Raw genomic sequence first — 21134 nt, forward strand, 5'->3', positions numbered from 1 at the left:
AATCAACATTGTGAAGATATAGATTTTGAAGATAAATCAATGTTGAAGACAATCCAAATACAAAGACAATGCAACCATGATGCCAAATGAAAATCTTCAAGAAAGTGTGGTGGTGGTGTTATCCACCGTATAGGAAGTATTAGAACCAGACAAGGCGCACAATTATTGTGGCGCTCTAAGTCAAATTCCACATTAATGTATTCACACTCAGAGGGTAAGTCTTCATTGATTGAAGAAATACATTACTTTGTGTGTTGCACATCTAAGTCATCAACATGCATAAGTGTTAGGATGTGTGTCCATTCACTGGACATTTGAGGATTCTAAGATATTTAGCTCACACCGCAGCTTGCAAAACCTCTTCTCATCCAAGGGCTTTGTGAAGATATCAGCCAGTTGCTCTTCAGTATTGACGTGAATGATATCAATGTCTTCCTTGATGACATGATCTCTGAGAAAATGATGACGAATCTCAATGTGCTTTATCTTCGAGTGCTGAACTAGATTCTTGGCAATCCTGATGGCGCTTTCATTGTCACAGAAGAGTGGCACATTCTTCATGTTGATGCCGTAGTCCTTGAGAGTTTGTTTCATTCATAGAAGTTGAGCACAGCAAGATCCAGCAGCAATGTATTCATATTTAGCAGTGGAGAGGGATACACAGTTATGTTTATTTAAAGACCAACAGACAAGAAATCGTCCAAGAAAGTGACATGTGCCTGATGTAGACTTGCGATCAACCTTGTCACCAGCATAATCAGCATCAGAGTATCCAACTAGATCAAATGATGAGCCCTTTGGATACTACAATCCTAGTGTTGGGGTGTGAGGCATATACCGAAGAATTCGCTTCACAACAAGGTGATGTGATTCCTTTTGTGCCGCTTGGAATCGGGCACACATGCAAACGCTAAGCATAATATCAGGCCTAGATGCACATAAGTATAGCAAAGAACCAATCATGGAGCGGTATACCTTTTGATTGAACTCTTTACCATTGTCGTCAGGGCCAAGATGACTTTTGGTTGGCATTGGCGTCGTGTACGCTTTGCAGTTTGCATTCCAAACTTTTTCAGGCAATCTTTGAAGTATTTTTTTGCGATATGAAGATGGCATTGCGCTGTTGACGGATTTGAAGAGCAAGTAAGAACTTCAGCTCTCCCATCATGGACATCTGATATTGCTCTTGCATCATGTATCCAAACTCATCACTGTATCAACTTATCTGTGCAGCCGAAGATGATGTCATCCACATATATTTGACACACAAACAGTTCACCATCATATGTCTTCGTGAAGAGAGTGGGATCTAGAGAACCAGGTTTGAAGCCTTTGCACTTCAGGAATTCTTTGAGTGTGTCATACCAAGCGCGAGGTGCTTGTTTGAGGCCATACAGTGCCTTGTTGAGCTTGTACACCATATCATGATGCTTAGGATCTTCAAAACCAGGCGGTTGAGAGACATACACTTCTTCTTTGATTTTTCCATTGAGAAATGCACTCTTCACATCCATTTGGTATAGAAGAATGTTGTGATTGGTAGCATAGGCCGGCAGTATACGAATGGCTTCAAGCCTAGCCACGTGAGCAAAGGTTTCTTCGAAGTCGATTCCTTTCACTTGTGTGTAACCTTGAGCGATGAGGCATGCCTTGTTTCTGACAACTTCTCCATGTTCATCTTGCTTGTTGCAATATATCCATTTCATGCCAATGATGTTATGCTTGCAAGGATCATGACATTTGACAAGCTCCCAGACATTATTCAGCTCAAACTATTGAAGCTCTTCTTGCATACCTTGAATCCATTCAGGTTCCATGAAGGCTCCTTCGACTTTCTTGGGTTCAGATATAGAGACAAAGGCAAAGTGACCGCAAAAGTTTGCTAGTTGTGTAGCTCTTCATCGAGTGAGAGGACCAGGAGCATTGATGTTATCAAGAATCTTCTCAATCTGGACTTCATTGGCGACTCGAGTATGAGCTGGACGAAGATCTTGGTCGGACTGACTATTGTCTTCATCTTCAGCATTTGGTTTAGACTGAGCATTGTCTTCATGTTGATTAGGTGCAGAAATGATGATCTCATCCTCAGCCTGTTCCTCGGTGGGTATGATTTCTCCAGTACCCATCAGCTTGATAGCTTCACCTGGTGTAGCTTCATCTAGCACATTTTGCAGGTGCTCTTTTTTGCAAGCCATTAGTTTTATCAAACCGCACAATTACAGTTTCAACCACTTTGTAGTGAAAGAGGTTGAAGACTCTGTAGGTGTGCGAGTCCTTTCCGTAACCAAGCATGAAACCTTCATGTGCTTTCGGTGCGAATTTAGACGTGTGATGTGGATCCTTGATCCAGCACCTAGCACCAAAGACTTTGAAGTAACTGACATCCGGCTTCTTACCAGTCAGAAGTTCATGAGACATTTTCTTGAAGAACTTATGAAGATATACTCTATTGATGATGTGGCATGCAGTATCAATGGCTTCGGGCCAGAATTTTCTTGGACTCTTGTATTCATCGAGCATTGTCTGTGCCATCTCAATAAGTGTTCTGTTCTTGCACTCCATGATGCCATTCTGCTGAGGTGTGTAAGGAGCAGAGAACTCATGTGTGATGCCCAAGGCATCAAGATAGGTGTCGAGGCCAATGTTCTTGAACTTAGTGCTGTTGTCACTCCGGATGTGCTTGATCTTGATGCCATAATTCGTCATGGCCCGATTTGCAAAGCGTCTTCCTGCACTTCAGTCTTATAGAGAATTATGTGTACCCAGGTGTATCTCGAGTAATCATCAACAATAACGAAGCCATAGAGATGTGCAGTAGTAGTAAGGGTAGAGTAGTGAGTAGGGCCAAATAGGTCCATGTGAAGCATCTCGAAGGGACGTGAGGTAGTCATGATTGTCTTCGAGGGATGCTTGGCTCTAGTCATCTTTCCAGCTTCACAGGCACCACAAAGATGATCCTTCTTGAACTTGACGCCCTCGATGCCAATGATGTGCTTCTTCTTTGCGAGAGTGTACAGGTTCCTCATGCCTGCGTGTCCTAGTCGTCGATTCCATAGCCAGCATTCTAAAGCCTTTGCTAGAAGACATACGGCAATTTGTGGTCCTGCTGAGAAATCTACCATATACAGATCATCTCTTCGATAGCCTTCGAAGACTAGAGATTTGTCAAATTCCATTAGCACAAGACAACGATATTTTCCAAATATCACAATCATGTTCAGATCATAGAGCATTGACACAGACATTAAGTTGTATCCAAGGGATTCAACTAGCATCACTTTATCCATGTGCTGATCCTTTGAGATAGCAACTCTACCAAGACCCAATACCTTGCTTTTACCAGTGTCAGCGAATGTGATGTGACTCTTAGTTAGACCTGGCCATGGGAAGCCCAGCCCGGCCGGCCCGGCCCGACCTAGCCCAAAAAAGCTCGATCCGTCCCAGCCCGACGCTGCCCTCGGGCCGGGCTCATGCCTAAAATTTGAGCCCGAAGGCCGGGCATGGGCCCATCATTTTTGCATTTCTCTGAAGGTCGGGTCAGGTCGGTCTGAAGCCTGACGAGCTTTTACATGTTCAGGCCGGGCTCGGGCCCGATGGCCGGGCCGGGCCGGGCTCAGGCCTGGGTTTTTTTGTCGGGCTTGGCTAGGCCCGGCCGGAAGCCCAGCCCGGCCCGAGGTATGGCCAGGTATACTCTTAGTAGATGGACGTAGGGTTTAATCCATAAGAAGACTTCGATCACCAGTCATGTGCTTGGTGCAGCCGCTGTCCATGATCCATTCAGTGGCTTTCGGAGTTGTACACTACAGTGCAGTTAGCGGGATAGGCTTCACCAAGAGTATTGTGAAGTAGAAACATGTAGCGAACAAGCATATTATCAAAGTTTAGATTCTGGTTAGGCATGATAGGATGCTCGTCAAGGAACCCTGGGACGAAATACATGATAAGACCATTGGGGAATTTTATCTTGCGTCCCACAAGATGTTTTAGGTCTCTAGCATTGGCGTCAGAAGATTTTGCTTTCTGGCTGGAGACCTTTCCTCGCAAGAGAAGTTAAATCTTCTTAACCACCCACATCTTTAGGGGTGGCTTAGAAGCAATGAGTCTAAGTGCAGCATCTGAGAACTTTGGCTTGGGAGCCCTACCAAATAGCTTCGCAGGAGGAGAATGGTACTCATATGGATATGCAAAAAAAATCTTAGTTTTGTGAACATAGCGGTTAGAGGAAACACGCTCATATTCATGAGTCTCATAACGGTTCTCCTGCAATACATTGGCGTTAGGGTGACCATGAGTGGTCCTCTGTCTGTATGAAGCCTTTGGGCCATATGACGCCTTTGGTCTGGGGTTTGTCTTCTCCCAGGTGGTGTCATGACGACATTCACAGGAAGCTTCTCAAGACAGCTTTTGGGCACCCAGATCTTCTTTTGGGGTGACCCGTTCCTGTAGTTAGTACCAATGTACCTGGCAAACACTTCACCATTCTGATTCTTAAATAGTTTATAATTGGCATCAAAGGATTCATCAATGACAACTGGGTTAGCACAAGTGAAGCCAGATAAATTGGATGGGTCCACTAAAGGATCCTTAGCAGCAACCCAGGTGGTTTTGGGGTACTGCTCAGGCGTCCAATATGAACCATCAACATTCATTTTCCACTCGAACCCAACACCCTCTTTCCTAGGGTTTCGGTTCAGAATCTGTTTCTTGTGGACATCGCACAAGGTCTGACGCCCTTTGAGGCTCTTGTACATGCTAGTCTCAAGCAATGTCTTCAACCTAGCATTCTCATCAGCAATAGTAGTGGCATCCTCAGTAGAGGGGTTAGTTACCACATCAGCAGTTGAAGATATTGCAACATCATAAGTAGTAGAACATCTAGCAATAGAGACAACATTATCATGCTCAAGACACTTTAAGCATGGTGGAACAAATTCTACCTGAGCGGAACTAATCTGTTGGGAGAGTAGTGAATCGTTCTCTTTTTGAAGATCTTCATGAGACCTCTCAATTTCTCAAGATCCTGCTTCCTTTGAAGATAATCGTAGGAAAGCTTCTCATGAGAGGCTGGGAGAGTTTCATGATGACTTTCAAGTTCTTCATACTTAACGCGAAGACTTTTAATACTTCGATTAAGGACTGAGTTTGATTCATTTCTGTGTCCAATAGGTCATCTCTTTTGTCTAGCAGCTTTTGAATATGTTCCATAGCAGTTTGTTGCTCAGATGCAATTTTAGCAAGTGTCTTATAGCTAGGTTTGGATTCACATCCGGAGTCATCTTCACTAGAGGTTTGGAAATAGGCATCACATGAGGTTACCTTGGCACCATGTGCCATGAAGCAGTAGGTTGGAGCAGAGTTGTCGTCATCATCATCATCATCAGCTTTGGCTTCAACGTTGTGACCATTGTCTTCAGTATTGAAGATTTACTTGGCGATGAACACTGACGCCAGAGCCAGGCTTGCCACGCCTGAATCAGACTCCTCCTGGGACTCCACCTCCACCTCCTCAGAAGCAGACTCCTCCTCTGAATCCATCTCCTTGCCAAGAAATGCACGAGCCTTGCTTGATGAGGTCTTGTTGTGAGATGAGGACTTTGACGAAGACTTTTAAGAAGATTTTGATGATTTCTTCTTTTTCCTGTCATCAGAATCATATTCCTTGCTCTTCTTCTTCCTTTTCTTCGATTCCTTATCCCACTGAGGACACTCGGAGATGTAGTGTCCAGTCTTCTTGCATTTGTGGCAAGTTCTCTTCTTGTAGTCACGTGATGAAGCCTCATCGTTCTTTGAGCTAGATCTTGAAGACTTGCTAAACCGATTCTTCTTGGAGAACTTTTGGAACTTCCTCACAAGCATTGCAAGCTCTTTGCCAAGCTCTTTAGGATCACCAGAGCTATAGTCAGATTCTTCTTCAGATGATGAAACAACTTTTTCCTTCAAGGCATGGGTTCGACCATAGTTGGGACCATAGATATCACGCTTCTCAGATAGCTGGAACTCATGTGTGTTGATCCTCTCAAGTATATCAGGCGGATCGTGATCTTTGAAGTCAGGACGTTCTTGTATCGTCAGGCCTAGGGTGTCAAACAAGCTGACAAGTGATCTTAGAAGCTTCTTCACGATCTCATGCTTGGTAACCTCAAAGGCGCCGAGAGCACGAAGCTCATTGGTGATATCAGTCAAGTGATCGAACGTGAGCTGGACATTCTCATTGTCATTTCTCTTGAAGCGGTTGAAGAGATTGCGAAGAACATCGATTCTTGAGTCCCTCTGAGTTGAGACGCCTTCATTGACCTTGGACAGCTAGTCCTAGACCAGGTTTGCAGTTTCCAGTGCACTCACACCCATACTGCCCTTTGGTCAGATGACCACAAATGATGTTCTTGGTGGTTGAGTCCAATTGCGCAAATCTCTTGACATTAGCAGCGGTGAAACCTTCACTGACTTTGGGAATGCTAGTCTTGATGACATACCAGAGATCAACATCAATGGCTTCAAGATGCATGCGTATCTTGTTCTTCTAGTAAGGGTAGCCAGTGCCATCAAAGACGGGGCACGTAGTGGAGACCTTGATTATCCCTGCAGTCGACATAGCTAAAACTCTAGGTGGTTAAACCGAATCACACAGAACAAGGAAGTACCTTGCTCTAATACCAATTGAAAGTGCTAGTTATCGACTAGAGGGGGGTGAATAGGTGATTTTTATGGAAGTCTTCAAAACATAGTGGCTTTGAAGACAAACAAGTAAACTATACCTATATAGTAAGCAGCGGAATGAAGACTACACTAGGCAAGCATTAGTCAAGCATACAACATAGTGAAAGCACGAAGACTAACTGCAACTAGGTAGACAGGATCAGAATGGAAGATAGTATGAAGCCAAATAGATATAAGTCTTCACACAATGAAGTCAAATGAATCAGACAAGCAAGCAATGACTTCACGAAGACAAATAGAAAAGTAAGGAGAGTAGGGGATAGAACTAGTTGCTTGGTGAAGACAAGGATTTGGTAGACCGGTTCCAGTTGCTATGACAACTGTACGTTTGGTTAGGGAGGCTGAGATTGAACTCAGAAGACCGTATCTTCACATTATTCCCTTGAGCTAAGGACACCCAGTCCTCGCCCAATCACTCTGGTAAGTCTTCAAGGTAGACTTCCAAACCTTCACAACCTTCGTTCACCGGCAATCCATAATGACTCTTGGATGCTCACAACGCGACGCCTAATTGGCTGGAGGATTCACAATCCTAAAGTGTAACAAGTCTTCAGATCACGCGGACAGAAAGATTTCAGTGACGCCTAACACTCTTTGGCTCTGGGTGTTTTGGGCTTAGTCCTCGCAAGGATCTTTCTCTCAAATGCTTCGGAGGTGGGTTGCTCTCAAACGACAAAAGCTGTGCACTGACTCTGAGCAGCCAACAATGTATGGTGTAGGGGGTGGGCTATTTATAGCTAGGAGGCAACCCGACCTGATATGTCCGAAATGACCCTGGGTCACTAAGGAACCGACACATGTCCAATGGTCGGATTTCAAACACACGCGACAGCTTAGCTTGGGCTACAAGCAAAGCTAACTCATCCAGCTCTGGATAAGGTTTGCTCTCATTGTCTTTGCTCGAAGACATGGGATTTGGTTGAGCATCACTTCAGTCACTATGACTTTGTTCACTTGGACCCCACTTAATAGTACGGTGGTTCATATGACTCAATAAAGAAGAATGGAAACTACAAAACAGCTATGTCTTCGCACTCCATAGTCTTTAAGTGAATATCTTCACACGTCATAATCTTCGTCATGAATGTCTTCACGAGCCACCATTGTATTCAATGTCTTCACACATTTTTAGGGGTCATATCTGATAGGTAAACTGAATAAATGAGGGACTACTACTTGTGTTATCCTGCAATTCTCACAAACACATTAGTCCATTAGCCACATTTGTCGTCAATACTCCAAAACCAACTAGGGGTGGCACTGGATGCACTTACACTCCTAAAGTGATGCTAGCAAGGAAATCATTATAACAGTTTTACGAGGTTCGCTATGACTGCCCCATTGTGGAATTTTGCATGCATCATTAAAATTGTCTAGGTCCATGGTAAATAATTTATCATGAAGATCAAATAGAACAGAATGAGTATTGCGCTGGGATGTAAACTTAATTCTTCACACAAATGAACTAGTGAGGTGATAGTACTACCGGCACTTATCTGACATGAAGTCCTCTAGGCCAGCATTTTGTACGTACGCATCAAATTCCTCCTTGAAACTTGCATGAACCATGAATTGATCCAACGGCCATTCGCAAGGCCATACTAGAGCTTCCCTTGGTAGTTCAAGGTACGGCTCACATATCGCAAGCCTTGGGGCTTGCTTTCTCGAGGAACCACCTTGGTATACCTTCCTAAACATTTTTCTTCCTTTGAAAAATTTCTGAAATTTTGAGTGACTCAAAATAAAAGTGAACAAAACTCAACGAAATTAATAACAACTACTCCCACAAGTGCCTAGAGGCTATATCATGCATCAAAACTACTTTGGACCATATAAATTTGACATGCAAGCTCAAGAATAAGGTCACCACAGCAGCAAAAAATTGCAATATATAAAGCACTAGAGCAAAAACTAGTTGGACCATTAGAGGAGTCACATACCTAAGAACAATCCCCCAAAACAGTTCTGTGAATGGAGCTTTGAGCAAGGAGATCGGAAATGGCAGCAAGATGAGCTAGAACATGGGTTTGAGCTATGGTGGGATTTTTTCTGGAGGAAGACGAAGTGGATGGGTACTGGAATAAGTGGAGGGGACCCACGTGGGACCCACAAGCCACCTAGGCGCACCCAGGGGAGTGGGCTCGCCTTGTGGGCTTGTGGCCCACTGATGCTGCCCCCCAGGGTGTTCTCAGTGCCGAAAATTCTCAAATATTCTAGAAAAAATCATACTAAATTTTCAGGGCATTTGGAGAACTTTTATTTCTGGGACATTTTTTATTGCACGGATAATTCAGAAAACAGACAAATAATAGTATTTTTGCTTTATTTATTCTAAATAACAGAAAGTAAAAAGTGGGTACAGAAGGTTGTGTTTACTAAATTCATCCATCTCATGCTCGTAAAAAGGAATCCATTAACAAGGTTGATCAAGTCTTATTAACAAACTTCTTCTGAATGACATGAAACCGGAGAACCTTTGTATAACACTAGGTTACCTCAACGGGGATATACATGTCCCCAACAATAAGAATATCATAATTCTTTCTGATAGTAGGAATAGGGAATTCGAAACCTCCAATAGCAATTGTTGAATTTTTTCCAATAGAATTGATGCTATTAACTTGAGGTTGTTTCTTCCGAAAGTGTACCTTATGCTCATTACCATTAACATGAAAAGTGACATTGCCTTTGTTGCAATCAATAACAGCCCCTGCAGTATTCAAAAAGGGTCTACCAAGGATGATCGACATATTGTCGTCCTCGGGAATATCAAGAATAACATAGTCGGTTAAGATAGTAACATTTGCAACTATGACATGCACATCCTCACAAATACCGATGGGTACGTCAGTTGATTTATCGGACATTTGCAAAGAAATTTCAGTAGGTGTCAACTTATTCAAATCAAGTCTACGATATAAATAGAAAGGCATAACACTAACAATGGCTCCAAAATCACGTAAAGTAGTTTTAACATAGTTTCTTTTAATGGAGTATGGTATAGTTGGTATTCTTGGATCTCCTAGTTTCTTAGGTATTCCACCCTTAAAATTGTAATTAGCAAGCATGGTGAAAATTTCAGCTTCCAGTAGTTTTCTTTTATTCGTAATAATTTCTTTCATATACTTAGCATAAGGAGACATTTTCAAAATATCAGTCAACCACATACGCAAAAAGACATGTCTAAGCATTTCAACAAAGCGCTCAAAATCCTCATCATCCTTTTTCTTGGATGATTTAGGAGGAAAGGGCATGGGCTTCTGAACCCATGGTTCTCTTTCTTTACCATGTTTCCTAGCAACAAAATCCCTCTTATCATATCTTTTATTCTTGGGTTGTGGGTTATCAAGATCAACAGCAGGTTCTATCTCCACATCATTATCATTACTAGGTTGAGCGTCAACATGAACATCATCATTAACATTATCACCAGGCTCATGTTCATCACTAGATTGTGTCTCAGCATCAGAAATATAAATATCATTTGGATTCTCAGGTGTGTCTATAACAGGTTCACTAGAAGCATGCAAAGTCCTATCATTATCCTTTTTCTTTTTATTACTAGGAGGATAGGGTGCATCAGTATTAATTCTTTGAGAGTCTTGCTCAATTATCTTAGGATGGCCCTCGGGATACAAAGGTTCCTGAGTCATTTTACCACCTCTAGTCATAACTCTAACAGCATGATCATTGTTTTTACTATTCATTTCATTCAATAAGTCATTTTGTGCTTTGAGAACTTGTTCTACTTGAGTTTTTACCATGGAAGCATGTTTACTAACAATCTTGAGATCATTAACAATTCTACACATATAATCACCCAAGCAGTCAAGTATATAAGCATTTCATTTCAATTGTCTACTAACATAAGCATTGAAGTTTTCTTGTTTGACAATAAAGTTATCTAATTCATCCAAGCATTGACTAGCAGACTTAGTATGAGGAATATCACCTACATCAAATCAATAGAGAGAATTTAGCATCTACTACCTGTGTCGGTTATCAAGACCATGTATTTCTTCAATAGGCGGTGTATTCTTAACATCTTTAGCTTTTATACTGTTTTCCTTCATAGATTTCTTTGCCTCTCGCATATATTCAGGGCTGAGAAATAGAATACCTCTTTTCTTTGGAGTTGGCTTAGGAGGTGGTTCGGGAAGGGTCCAATCATTATCATTGCTCAATAAATTATTCAATAGCATTTTAGCTTGTTCAACAGTTCATTCGCTGGAAACACAAACAACACAACTATCTAGGTGGTCCCTGGAAGCATCGGTTAGTCCATTATGAAAGATATCAAGTATTTCATTTTTCTTGAGAGGATGATTAGTCAAAGCATTAAGTAACTAGAGAAGCCTCTCCCAAGCTTGTGGGAGACTCTCTTCTTCAAGTTGCATAAAGTTAAATATTTCCTGTAAAGCAGCTTGTTCCTTATGAGCAGGAAAATATTTTTCAGAGAACTAATATATCATATCCTGGGGACTACACACACAACCAGGAGCAAGATAATTAAACCATATCTTAGCATCACCCTTTAACGAGAAAGGAAACAACTTAAGAATACAGTAGTAACGATTTTTTCCTCATGAGCAACTAGGGTGGTGTCACGGGAAACCACGGCCACCAATGGGACCAGGACGGCCCCTTGCTGGTTCTGCAGGGGGGGAGTCATGTTGCACAAAGAGAAGACCAAGGTGGGACAGCGGCGGAGATCAGATGAGCAGTTTTACCCAGGTTCGGGACATCGTAAGGTGTAAAACCTACTCCTGCTTTGGTGGATTGATGGTGGAAAAGTGGTGGTGGTGCGTAGTACAATTGCCAGACATGGGTTGCCTCAGGGCAGCAGCGACTACACGCGTACGGGGGTGCGAGTGATCTAACTTTCTAACATCCTGAATGGTTGCCATGGGCCTCCTTTTATGGATCAAGGGGTCACCATAGTGGCAATTTAGTCATTTGACACTGATATGATAGCAAATAGTGTTATCATACCTAACTCTCCAGGCTGACAGTGCGCATTTAATGCGTCGCTTAGTGTCATGTCGTTGGTTGCCCGGCAAGGCTTGCCGGGCTATCTTGCCAGCTCCATGCCTGCTTGTTCGACATAGGACGGGTGTCATCTGTGGTTTCCTTGGTAGGAAGTGGCCACCGTGTGGTGAATGATTGCCACTTAATCACTCTGCGGCTTGACACCGCACTGATCGATGACCTGGGTCATGGTGGAGTAGTTGGTGAGGTGATCTGGTCTCCGTTATGCCTTGGTCATCTCCTTCTGGGGGTGGCCTCGCCCCTTGCGGGGCTCGCCTGCCCGGCTAGGGAGGCTTCTCTCTTGATAATATCTGGCTCCTTTGAATTGGCCTTGGATCCTTCTGATCTGCTTGTTGATGTTTTGAATCTCTTGGTTTCTCGTTCACCTTGTTCTGATGCTTCAATCCTGATCTTGTGCATGTGCACAGCAGGGCAACAGGCCCGGGTCTATTGCACCGATAGAAACCCCCGAGCCTGCGCTGAACACGCTGCCGAGTGTCATCAGGCTAGGGCCGAACAAGTGCACAGGCAGCACTGCTGAAGGGGCTGGTCTCTTGAGATCTTGTTGGCTTCTTCATTAGTCTTGCTTTCGGGCCAGTTTCCGGTTTCCCCGCGCGTCATGCAAAGCCAATATTTGTGGGGACACTCCAGTAATGGCCCGTGAATGACTTTAACGCACAGGGTAGATGACGAGGATACAGACCCCGGGTAGGGTCATAGGCTCGACCTATACGTCCTACCCGCGTGCGCCTCCGAAATTTCATATCCCGCAGAATTCGGGATTCCCCGCAGACAATCTCGCCTGAGATCTCATGCTCCCACATGACACTCGACACATGAGGCCACCAGTTCAGTCGATGACTTCCTGAATGGATCAAGGCAATCGAGTCGACTCCGAAGTATCAACGCAGACGTTCGGTCTAACAGGAAACACTCGTGGAGACACGAAGCACAGGACAGGTCCAGCACTGTCTTACTTTCCTCTCACACCTTAATCCATTCGGGGGCTACTGATGAGGATACAGACCCGGGGTAGGGGCATAGGCTCGACCTATACGTCCTACCCAAGGTCACTACCCTGGAAGATGGAAAGGCCAAGAGTAAACAGAAGAGCACCAGTCTCGTACATCGAGTGCAATCCACTCGACGCTCACACCACTCGACAATCATTACCTGTCGTCACTCGACCACAAGGAAGATCACTCGACCATATCAAAGACCAGAAGCCGAAAGAGCACACAACGGCCAGATATTTACTCCTTAGTCTTCATGAGCATTAAGAGTACTAAATGCTGGCGTTACCAGTAATGCCCTTACTTTATGTACATTAGTTCCCTTATAATGGAGGATGGCGGGGGTCCTGGCGCACTCTATATAAGCCACCCCCTCCTCTGGGACAAGGGTTCGCACACTCTGTAATTCAACACACATAATCCAATCGACCGCCTCCGAGCACCGAGACGTAGGGCTATTACTTCCTCCGAGAAGGGCCTGAACTCGTAAACATCGCATGTACATCTTTGCCATAGCTAAGATCTTGCCTCTCCATACCTACCCCCCCTTTCTACTGTCAGGCTTCGAACCACGACAGTTGGCGCCCACCGTGGGGCAGGTGTCTTAGCGACTTGTTGGTGAAGTTGAAAGTTTGTTTTCCGATCATCATCATGATTTCCGGCTGCGAGATGGTTGAGGGCCGCGAGATCCGTCTCGGCGCGCTCGTTTTCGTCGCTGACGACTCGACGTGGCTCCAGGAAGCTCCGCTCGATGTCGAGGCGCTCCCCGTTCGAGGGGCGACTCACTTTCGCGTGTGCATTTGTGGCGTTCTTCTTCGACAGCCGTCGATCCAGTATCAGTCGGCTCCGGTGGCATCCCCCCTTCCCGCTATTCATCGCCGCAAGCGATCCGGTCGGTCGCGACTTCAGCGGTGGGTGGGGCATGCAGTGGCTCGACATTCGGCCACCCATCAAGTCGCAACTATCGAGCCCGACGAAACTCTCCACGGCCTGTTTGATCTCTCGACTGGCTCCGTGGAGACGGCGTCCGAGTGCGATAGCAGCGATCCTGCGGCTGAAGTCTTGATGGTCGATGGTCCACATGTCCCACCTGGCTTTCGCCGTGAAGACGGCAAAGAGGCTGGTGGTGATCCATCATGGGTCCACGAGGAGTATCGTCCCGAACCTCTCTCCTCGCAGCAGAGAGAGGATCTTCGTTGTCGCAACATGGACGCACTTCACACGCCCATCGCCGGAGAAACCCCCGAGGCTCGAGCCTTGGAGGAAGCGTGCTTAGCCAACTTGGCTGAGCGCACTCGGCTGGATAACCTTCAGCGTGCTCTCGACGAGCGCGCCCAAGAGCAGATCCATGAATCCAGTCGCCGACAGCTTTTCCCGCCTCCACCTAAGGTATATCGCACACCGATTCAGAATCTCACAGTTGCGGCTCGAATAGCAGAGTCTATCCTACCTTCCCAGTCGGAAGCTGGCAGAGGGCTGATGCAGATCCGAGCCCTGCTCAGGGCAGCAGGAGAGCAGAATACAGCAGTATCTCAGTCGTGGAATAGGATTCATAGCAGATTCGTTGCAGCGGACACGGTTCAGTCGGCTCACAGCTCGAGATCGCCTCCGTGGCATGAAGGCCGTGGGCAGTATGATCATCCACTCGACCGTGACAATCGCCGCCGAGGACCCACGCCTCCTCCGAGGAGTGCATCATATGTACCTCGGCGGAATGATGATAGGCGCCGTCACAGTGGTGAGCACAGGAATTCAGTCGACCCAAGGGAACCGGGCTTCGACGCGAGGTCTATCCTCATTCAAGGCCTAGTCGACCGGAACAGGGCACACAGAGAAGATCCTGACAGAGGCCGTCCAAGTGACAGCCGAGTGCATGTTTCTGGTCCCGAGTGTTTTAGCAGAGCCATCAGGGCAGCAGTGATACCCCCCAGCTTCAGGCTGGCATCTGGGATCAGTAAGTTCACTGGTGAATCCAAGCCTGAAACTTGGCTTGAAGATTACCGAGTGGATGTGCAGATTGGGGGCGGTAACGACGAGATAGCAGTGAAGCATCTTCCACTCATGTTGGAAGGGTCAACCCGAGCATGGCTGACTCAGCTGGCTCCGAGCAGCATTCACAGTTGGGAAGAGTTATCCCGAGTGTCCGTGAGAACTTTCGAAGGCACGTGCAAGCGACCTGGAGGATTGCCTGAGTTAGAGCACTGCATGCAGAATCCGAATGAGACTTTGAGAGAGTTCATCCAGAGATGGTCCACCCTGCACCACACTGTCGAGAATGTTTCAGAGCATCAAGCCATGTGCGCCTTCAAGGAAGGCGTCAAATACAGAGAGTTGGTCTTGAAATTCGGTCGGACTGGGGATATGACTATGCCTCAAATGATGGAAATAGCCACCCGGTACGCTAACGGAGAAGAAGAGGATCGACTCCGTAGCGGGAAGAGAAAACCAGTCGGGCAAGATACCGGTGGAGGTAACTCCAGTCGGAAACAGAAGCGCAAGGCCGAGCCGGCAGCGCCCGGAGAGATTGCGGCAGTGAATCAAGGAAAATTTAAGCGAAAACCTAAAGGGCCCTGGGCCCCTAAGAATGTGAAGGATAAGGAAGGGAATGACATGATGGATTTGTTGTGCCACATCCACACGAAGAAAGATGAGGAAGGTACTCTAATTTAACCGAAGCATACCACTCGGCAGTGTCGACTCCTAATCCAGCAGTTTAGAGAGAAACAACCCACTGAAAGGGAGAAGGAGTCGGACCAAGGTGAAGATGAAGAGGAAGACGATGGTTATCCCAAAGTCAATTCCACACTGATGATATTCGCTGACGTTGAAATCAAGAGTCGATTGAAGGTCATCAACAGGGAGGTGAACATGGTCACTCCCGCGACGACGACCACCTACCTGAGATGGTCTCAGAAAGCCATTACGTTCAACCAGTCTGACCACCCTGCTCGTGTGGCCACCCCTGGGAGTCAAGCTTTGGTAGTCGACCCCGTGGTTGGAGGCACTCGTCTGACCAAGGTACTGATGGACGGTGGCAGCGGTCTGAACATCCTCTACGCTGAGACTCTGAAGGGGATGGGCTTTCCGATGTCCAAGCTCAGCGAGAGCAACATGAGTTTTCATGGTGTTATTCCTGGGAAGAAGGCCGAGTCACTCGGACAGATCACCCTCGACATGGTTTTCGGTGACTCAAAGCATTACCGTAAGGAAAAGTTGACATTTGAAGTCGTGGATTTCCAGAGTGCCTATCATGCCATTTTGGGTAGGCCGGCCTATGCATGCTTTATGGCTTGGCCATGTTATGTGTACCTCAAACTGAAGATGCCTGGCCCCAAAGGCGTGATCACAGTTACAGGCAGTCGACAGAAGGCTGAGGAGTGTTTCCAGAAAGGCTCCAAGATCGCCGATGAGCAGATGGCAGTAGTTGAGCTCCAAGAATATCAGAAGAACGCGGATCCGAGTGATCTGCTCGGAGCCAAGAAACCTGCCATAGATTCTGCATTCCAATCAACTGGCAAGACGAAGCCAATTCATATTCACCCGACGGACCCTAGTGCCGCACCGACACATATATCAACGACACTCGACAGCAAATAGGAAGAAGCGCTCGTCCAGTTCCTCCGTGAGAACTGGGACATCTTTGCGTGGAAACCTTCTGACATGTCGGGTGTACCCAGAGGACTAGTTGAGAACCGTTTGTGTGTCGACCCCAAAATAAAACCCGTCAAAGAACATCTTCAGCGGTCCGCCGTGCAGAAGAGGAAAGCAATCGGCGAAGAAGTGGCTCGACTGTTGGCAGCAGAGTTCATCCGTGAAATCTACCACTCCGAGTGGCTAGCCAATGTAGTCATGGTTCCTAAGAAGGATAATTCACTTAGTATGTGCATTGATTTCAATCATATCAATCGGGCCTGCCCGAAAGATCACTTTCCTGTCCCTCGCATCGATCAGATTGTTGACTCGACTGCAGGGTGTGAACGCTTGTCTTTCTTAGATGCATATTCCGGATACCATCATATCCAACTGTATGGTCCCGATGAAATAAAAACAGCCTACATCATCCCATTCGGGTGCTTTTGCTATGTCACCATGCCTTTTGGTTTGAAAAATGCTGGAGCCACATTCATGAGAATGATTCAGAAGTGCCTGCTCACTCAAATCAGTCGGTATGTGGAAGCGTACATGGATGACATTGTGGTCAAGTATCGCAAAGGTTCCGACCTATTTACTGACCTTGCATAAAGCTTTGCCAACCTCAGAAGATACGATATCAAGCTTAATCCATGAAAATGCACGTTCGGAGTTCCAGGAGGAAAGTTACTCGGTTTTCTTGTTTCCGAACGAGGGATCGACGCCAATCCAGAGAAAGTTGATACCATCCTCCGAATGAAACGCCCCATGTGAGTGCATGACGTTCAGAAGCTGACTGATTGTTTGGCCACTCTGAGTCGATTCATTTCTCGTCTCGATGAAAAGGCCTTGCCTCTTAACCGATTGATGAAGAAGTCTGATAAGTTCGAGTGGACTGATGATGCTGAAGCAGCGTTTGCAGAACTCAAAACCCTGCTTTCCACCCAGCCGGTGCTCGCTGCGCCAATCAGCAAAGAGCCTTTACTGCTTTACATTGCAGCCACTGGACAAGTTGTCAGTACAGTACTTACGGTCGAGCGGGAAGAAGATGGAAAATCCTACAAAGTTCAACGCCCAGTCTATTATCTCTCTGAAGTTTTGACTCCATCCAAGCAACGATACCAGCATTATCAGAAGCTTGTCTATGGAATATACATGACTATGAAGAAGGTTGCACATTACTTCTCTGACCACTCCATTATAGTCGTCAGTGATGCGCCACTATCTGAAATCCTGAATAACAGAGATGCAACTGGTCGAGTGGCCAAATGGGTGATTGAAATCCTCCCTTTAGATATCAAGTTCGAGGCAAAGAAGGTCATCAAGTCACAAGCAATTGCAGATTTTCTGGCTGAGTGGATTGAACAGCAATTGCCGACTCAAGTTCACTCGGAACATTGGACTATGTTTTTTGATGGCTCCAAGATGCTGAATGGTTCAGGTGCTGGAGTAGTTTTGGTATCCCCCCGCAGAGACAGGCTTAGTTACGTTCTCCAGATTCATTTTGATTCCTCCAATAACGAAGCCGAATATGAAGCACTTCTATACGGGTTGCGTATGGCCATTTCACTCGGCGCCCGTCGCCTTATGGTCTACGGTGATTCTGATTTGGTGGTCAACCAAGTCATGAAGGAATGGGATGTCAGAAGCCCAGCCATGACCGGTTATTGCAATGCAGTGAGAAAGCTGGAGAAGAGGTTTGAAGGTTTGGAGCTCCACCATATACCCCGACTGAAAAATCAAGCTGCAGATGAGTTGGCCAAGATAGGATCAAAGAGAGAGGCTATTCCCCAAAATGTGTTTCTAGAACATATCCATTCACCTTCGGTTTAGGAAGATCCTTTCACCGAAGAGTCACCGCAGCCCAAGAGTGCCACAGATCCGACTAAAGTCGAAGTCCCGGCCGTGGTCGACTTAATCATGGAGGTTTTGGTCATCACTCCCGACTCGACAGTACCGTACATCGCATATATTCTTAGGAAGGAACTCCCAGAGGATGAAGAAGAAGCTCGACAGATCGTCTGTGACGCCCCCGATTCAATCGTACACTAATCATGCACGCAATTGTGTACGATCAAGATCAGGGACTCACGGGAAGATATCACAACACAACTCTAAAACATAAATAAGTCATACAAGCATCATAATACAAGCCAGGGGCCTCGAGGGCTCGAATACAAATGCTCGATCATAGACGAGTCAGCGGAAGCAACAATATCTGAGTACAAACATAAGTTAAACAAGTCTGCCATAAGATGGCTAGCACAAACTGGGATACAGATCGAAAGAGGCGCAGGCCTCCTGCCTGGGATCCTCCTAACTACTCCTGGTCGTCGTCAGTGGGCTGCACGAAGTAGTAAGCACCTCCGGTGTAGTAAGGGTCGCCGTCGACGGTGGCGTCTGGCTCCTGGACTCCAGCATCTGGTTGCGACAACCAGGTAGAAGGGAAAGGGAAAAAGAGGGAGAAAAGCAACCGTGAGTACTCATCCAAAGTACTCGCAAGCAAGGAGCTACACTACATATGCATGGGTATATGTGTAAAGGGCCATATCGGTGGACTGAACTGCAGAATGCCAGAATAAAAGGGGGATAGCTAATCCTATCGAAGACTACGCTTCTGGCAGCCTCCGTCTTGCAGCATGTAGGAGAGAGTAGATTGAAGTCCTCCAAGTAGCATCTTCAAGTAGCATCTCCAAGCAGCATCTCCAAGTAGCATCGCATAGCATAACCCTACCCGGCGATCCTCTCCTCGTCACCCTGTAGAAAAGCGATCACCGGGTTGTCTGTGGAACTTGGAAGGGTGTGTTTTATTAAGTATCCGGTTCTAGTTGTCATAAGGTCAAGGTACAACTCCAAGTCGTCCTGTTACCGAAGATCACGGCTATTCGAATAGATTAACTTCCCTGCAGGGGTGCACCAACTTACCCAGCACGCTTGATCCCATTTGGCCGGACACACTTTCGTGGGTCATGCCCGGCCGCGGAAGATCAACACGTCGCAGCCCCACCTAGGCACAACAGAGAGGCCAGCACGCCGGTCTAAACCTAAGCGCACAGGGGTCTGGGCCCATCGCCCATAGCACACCTGCATGTTGCGAGGGCGGCCGAAAGCAGACCTAGCCTAGTGGCGTTCCAGTCCAATTCGGCGCGCACCGCTCTGTCGCTGACGTCTGAAGTGCTTCGGCTGATACCACGACGTCGGGATACCCATAACTACTGCCGCGTAGATGGTTAGTGCGTATAAGCTCGTAGCCAACTCAGATCAAATACCAAGATCTCGTTAAGCGTGTTAAGTATCTGCGAACACCGAACAGGGCCAGGCCCACCTCTCTCCTAGGCGGTCTCAACCTGCCCTGTCGCTCCGCCACAAAGATCCACACAGAGGGCCGTCGGGACAAGGGTCCTTTCAGCCCCCAATCCGTGAATCACTCGCGGGTACTCTTCGAGCTGACCCGACTTTAGTCACCATCTGTATAGTATGTATGTATGTATAATATATACCCGTGATCAACTCCCGAGTGATCATGGCCCAATAGTATAGCAAGGCAGACTGACAAGAATGTAGGGCCAATGATGATAAACTAGCATCCTATACTAAGCATTTAGGATTGCAGGTAAGGTATCAACAGATGTAGCAACAATGTCAGGCTATGCATCAGAATAGGATCAACGGAAAGCAGTAACAGGCTACAATACTCTAATGCAAGCAGTATAGAAAAGAATAGGCGATATCTGGTGATCAAGGGGGGGGGGCTTGCCTGGTTGCTCTGGCAAGAGAGAGGGGTCGTCAACTCCGTAGTCGAACTGGGCAGCAGCAGCGTCGGTCTCGTAGTCTACCGAAGAAAAGAGGGGGAAGAAACAATAATACAGTGCAAACATAAGCAAGACGACGCAAGACATGACAAAGAGCGGTGCTAGGTGTGTCCTAACGCAGTATGAGGTGATGCTGGCGAAGGGGGAAATCATCCGGAAAAGTATTCCCGGTGTTCCGTGTTTTCGGGCAGAGGAGCCGGAGGGGGAAAGTTGCTAGTTTGATATGTTAGGGGTGTGTGGCGGACGAACAGACTGCGTATCCGGATTCGTCTCGTCGTTCTGAGCAACTTTCATGTTGAAAATATTTTAATCCGAGTTACGGATTAAAATATATGATTTTCTAAAGATTTTATTAATTTCTGGTATTTAATTAATTATTTAAATTAATTCGAAAATAAATTAATGACATCAGCATGATGTCATGCTGATGTCAGCAGTCAACAGAGTGTTGACTGAGTCAATCTGACGTGTGGGGCCCAGCTGCCATTGACTGTTAACTAACCTAACAGATTAATTAACTAAACTTAGTGATTAGGTTAATCTACTAGGATTAATTAAGTTAATTAATTCTTTCATTAATTAACTAATTAATATTTTAATTATTTACTTATCTATTTTTTTTCTAAATCCTTTTTTTTTGTTCTGGGCGTGGGCCCCGTTTGTCATAGGCCCATAGGGCTTAGTGGATTCGGGCGCCGGTGACATGGGGCAGAGCCCCGGGTGGGCGGGCGCCGGGCGCCCGACTGGGCGCTGCGGGTGCCAGCGGTCACAGAGCCGGCCAACGAGGGTGTCATGGCCGCGGCGAGGTCAGTGGCCGGAGTGGCCACGGGCGGCAGCGGCCGCCGCAGCAGTGGACGGCTACGGGCGCGGTTAGGCGCGGTTGGGATCCCGCGTGAGGGGCGAGCAGGGGAGGCGCCCAATGCGCGGGCGCGAC

Source organism: Triticum dicoccoides, chromosome 1B (assembly GCF_002162155.2).
Source record: "Triticum dicoccoides isolate Atlit2015 ecotype Zavitan chromosome 1B, WEW_v2.0, whole genome shotgun sequence".
NCBI classification, from domain to species: domain Eukaryota; kingdom Viridiplantae; phylum Streptophyta; class Magnoliopsida; order Poales; family Poaceae; genus Triticum; species Triticum dicoccoides.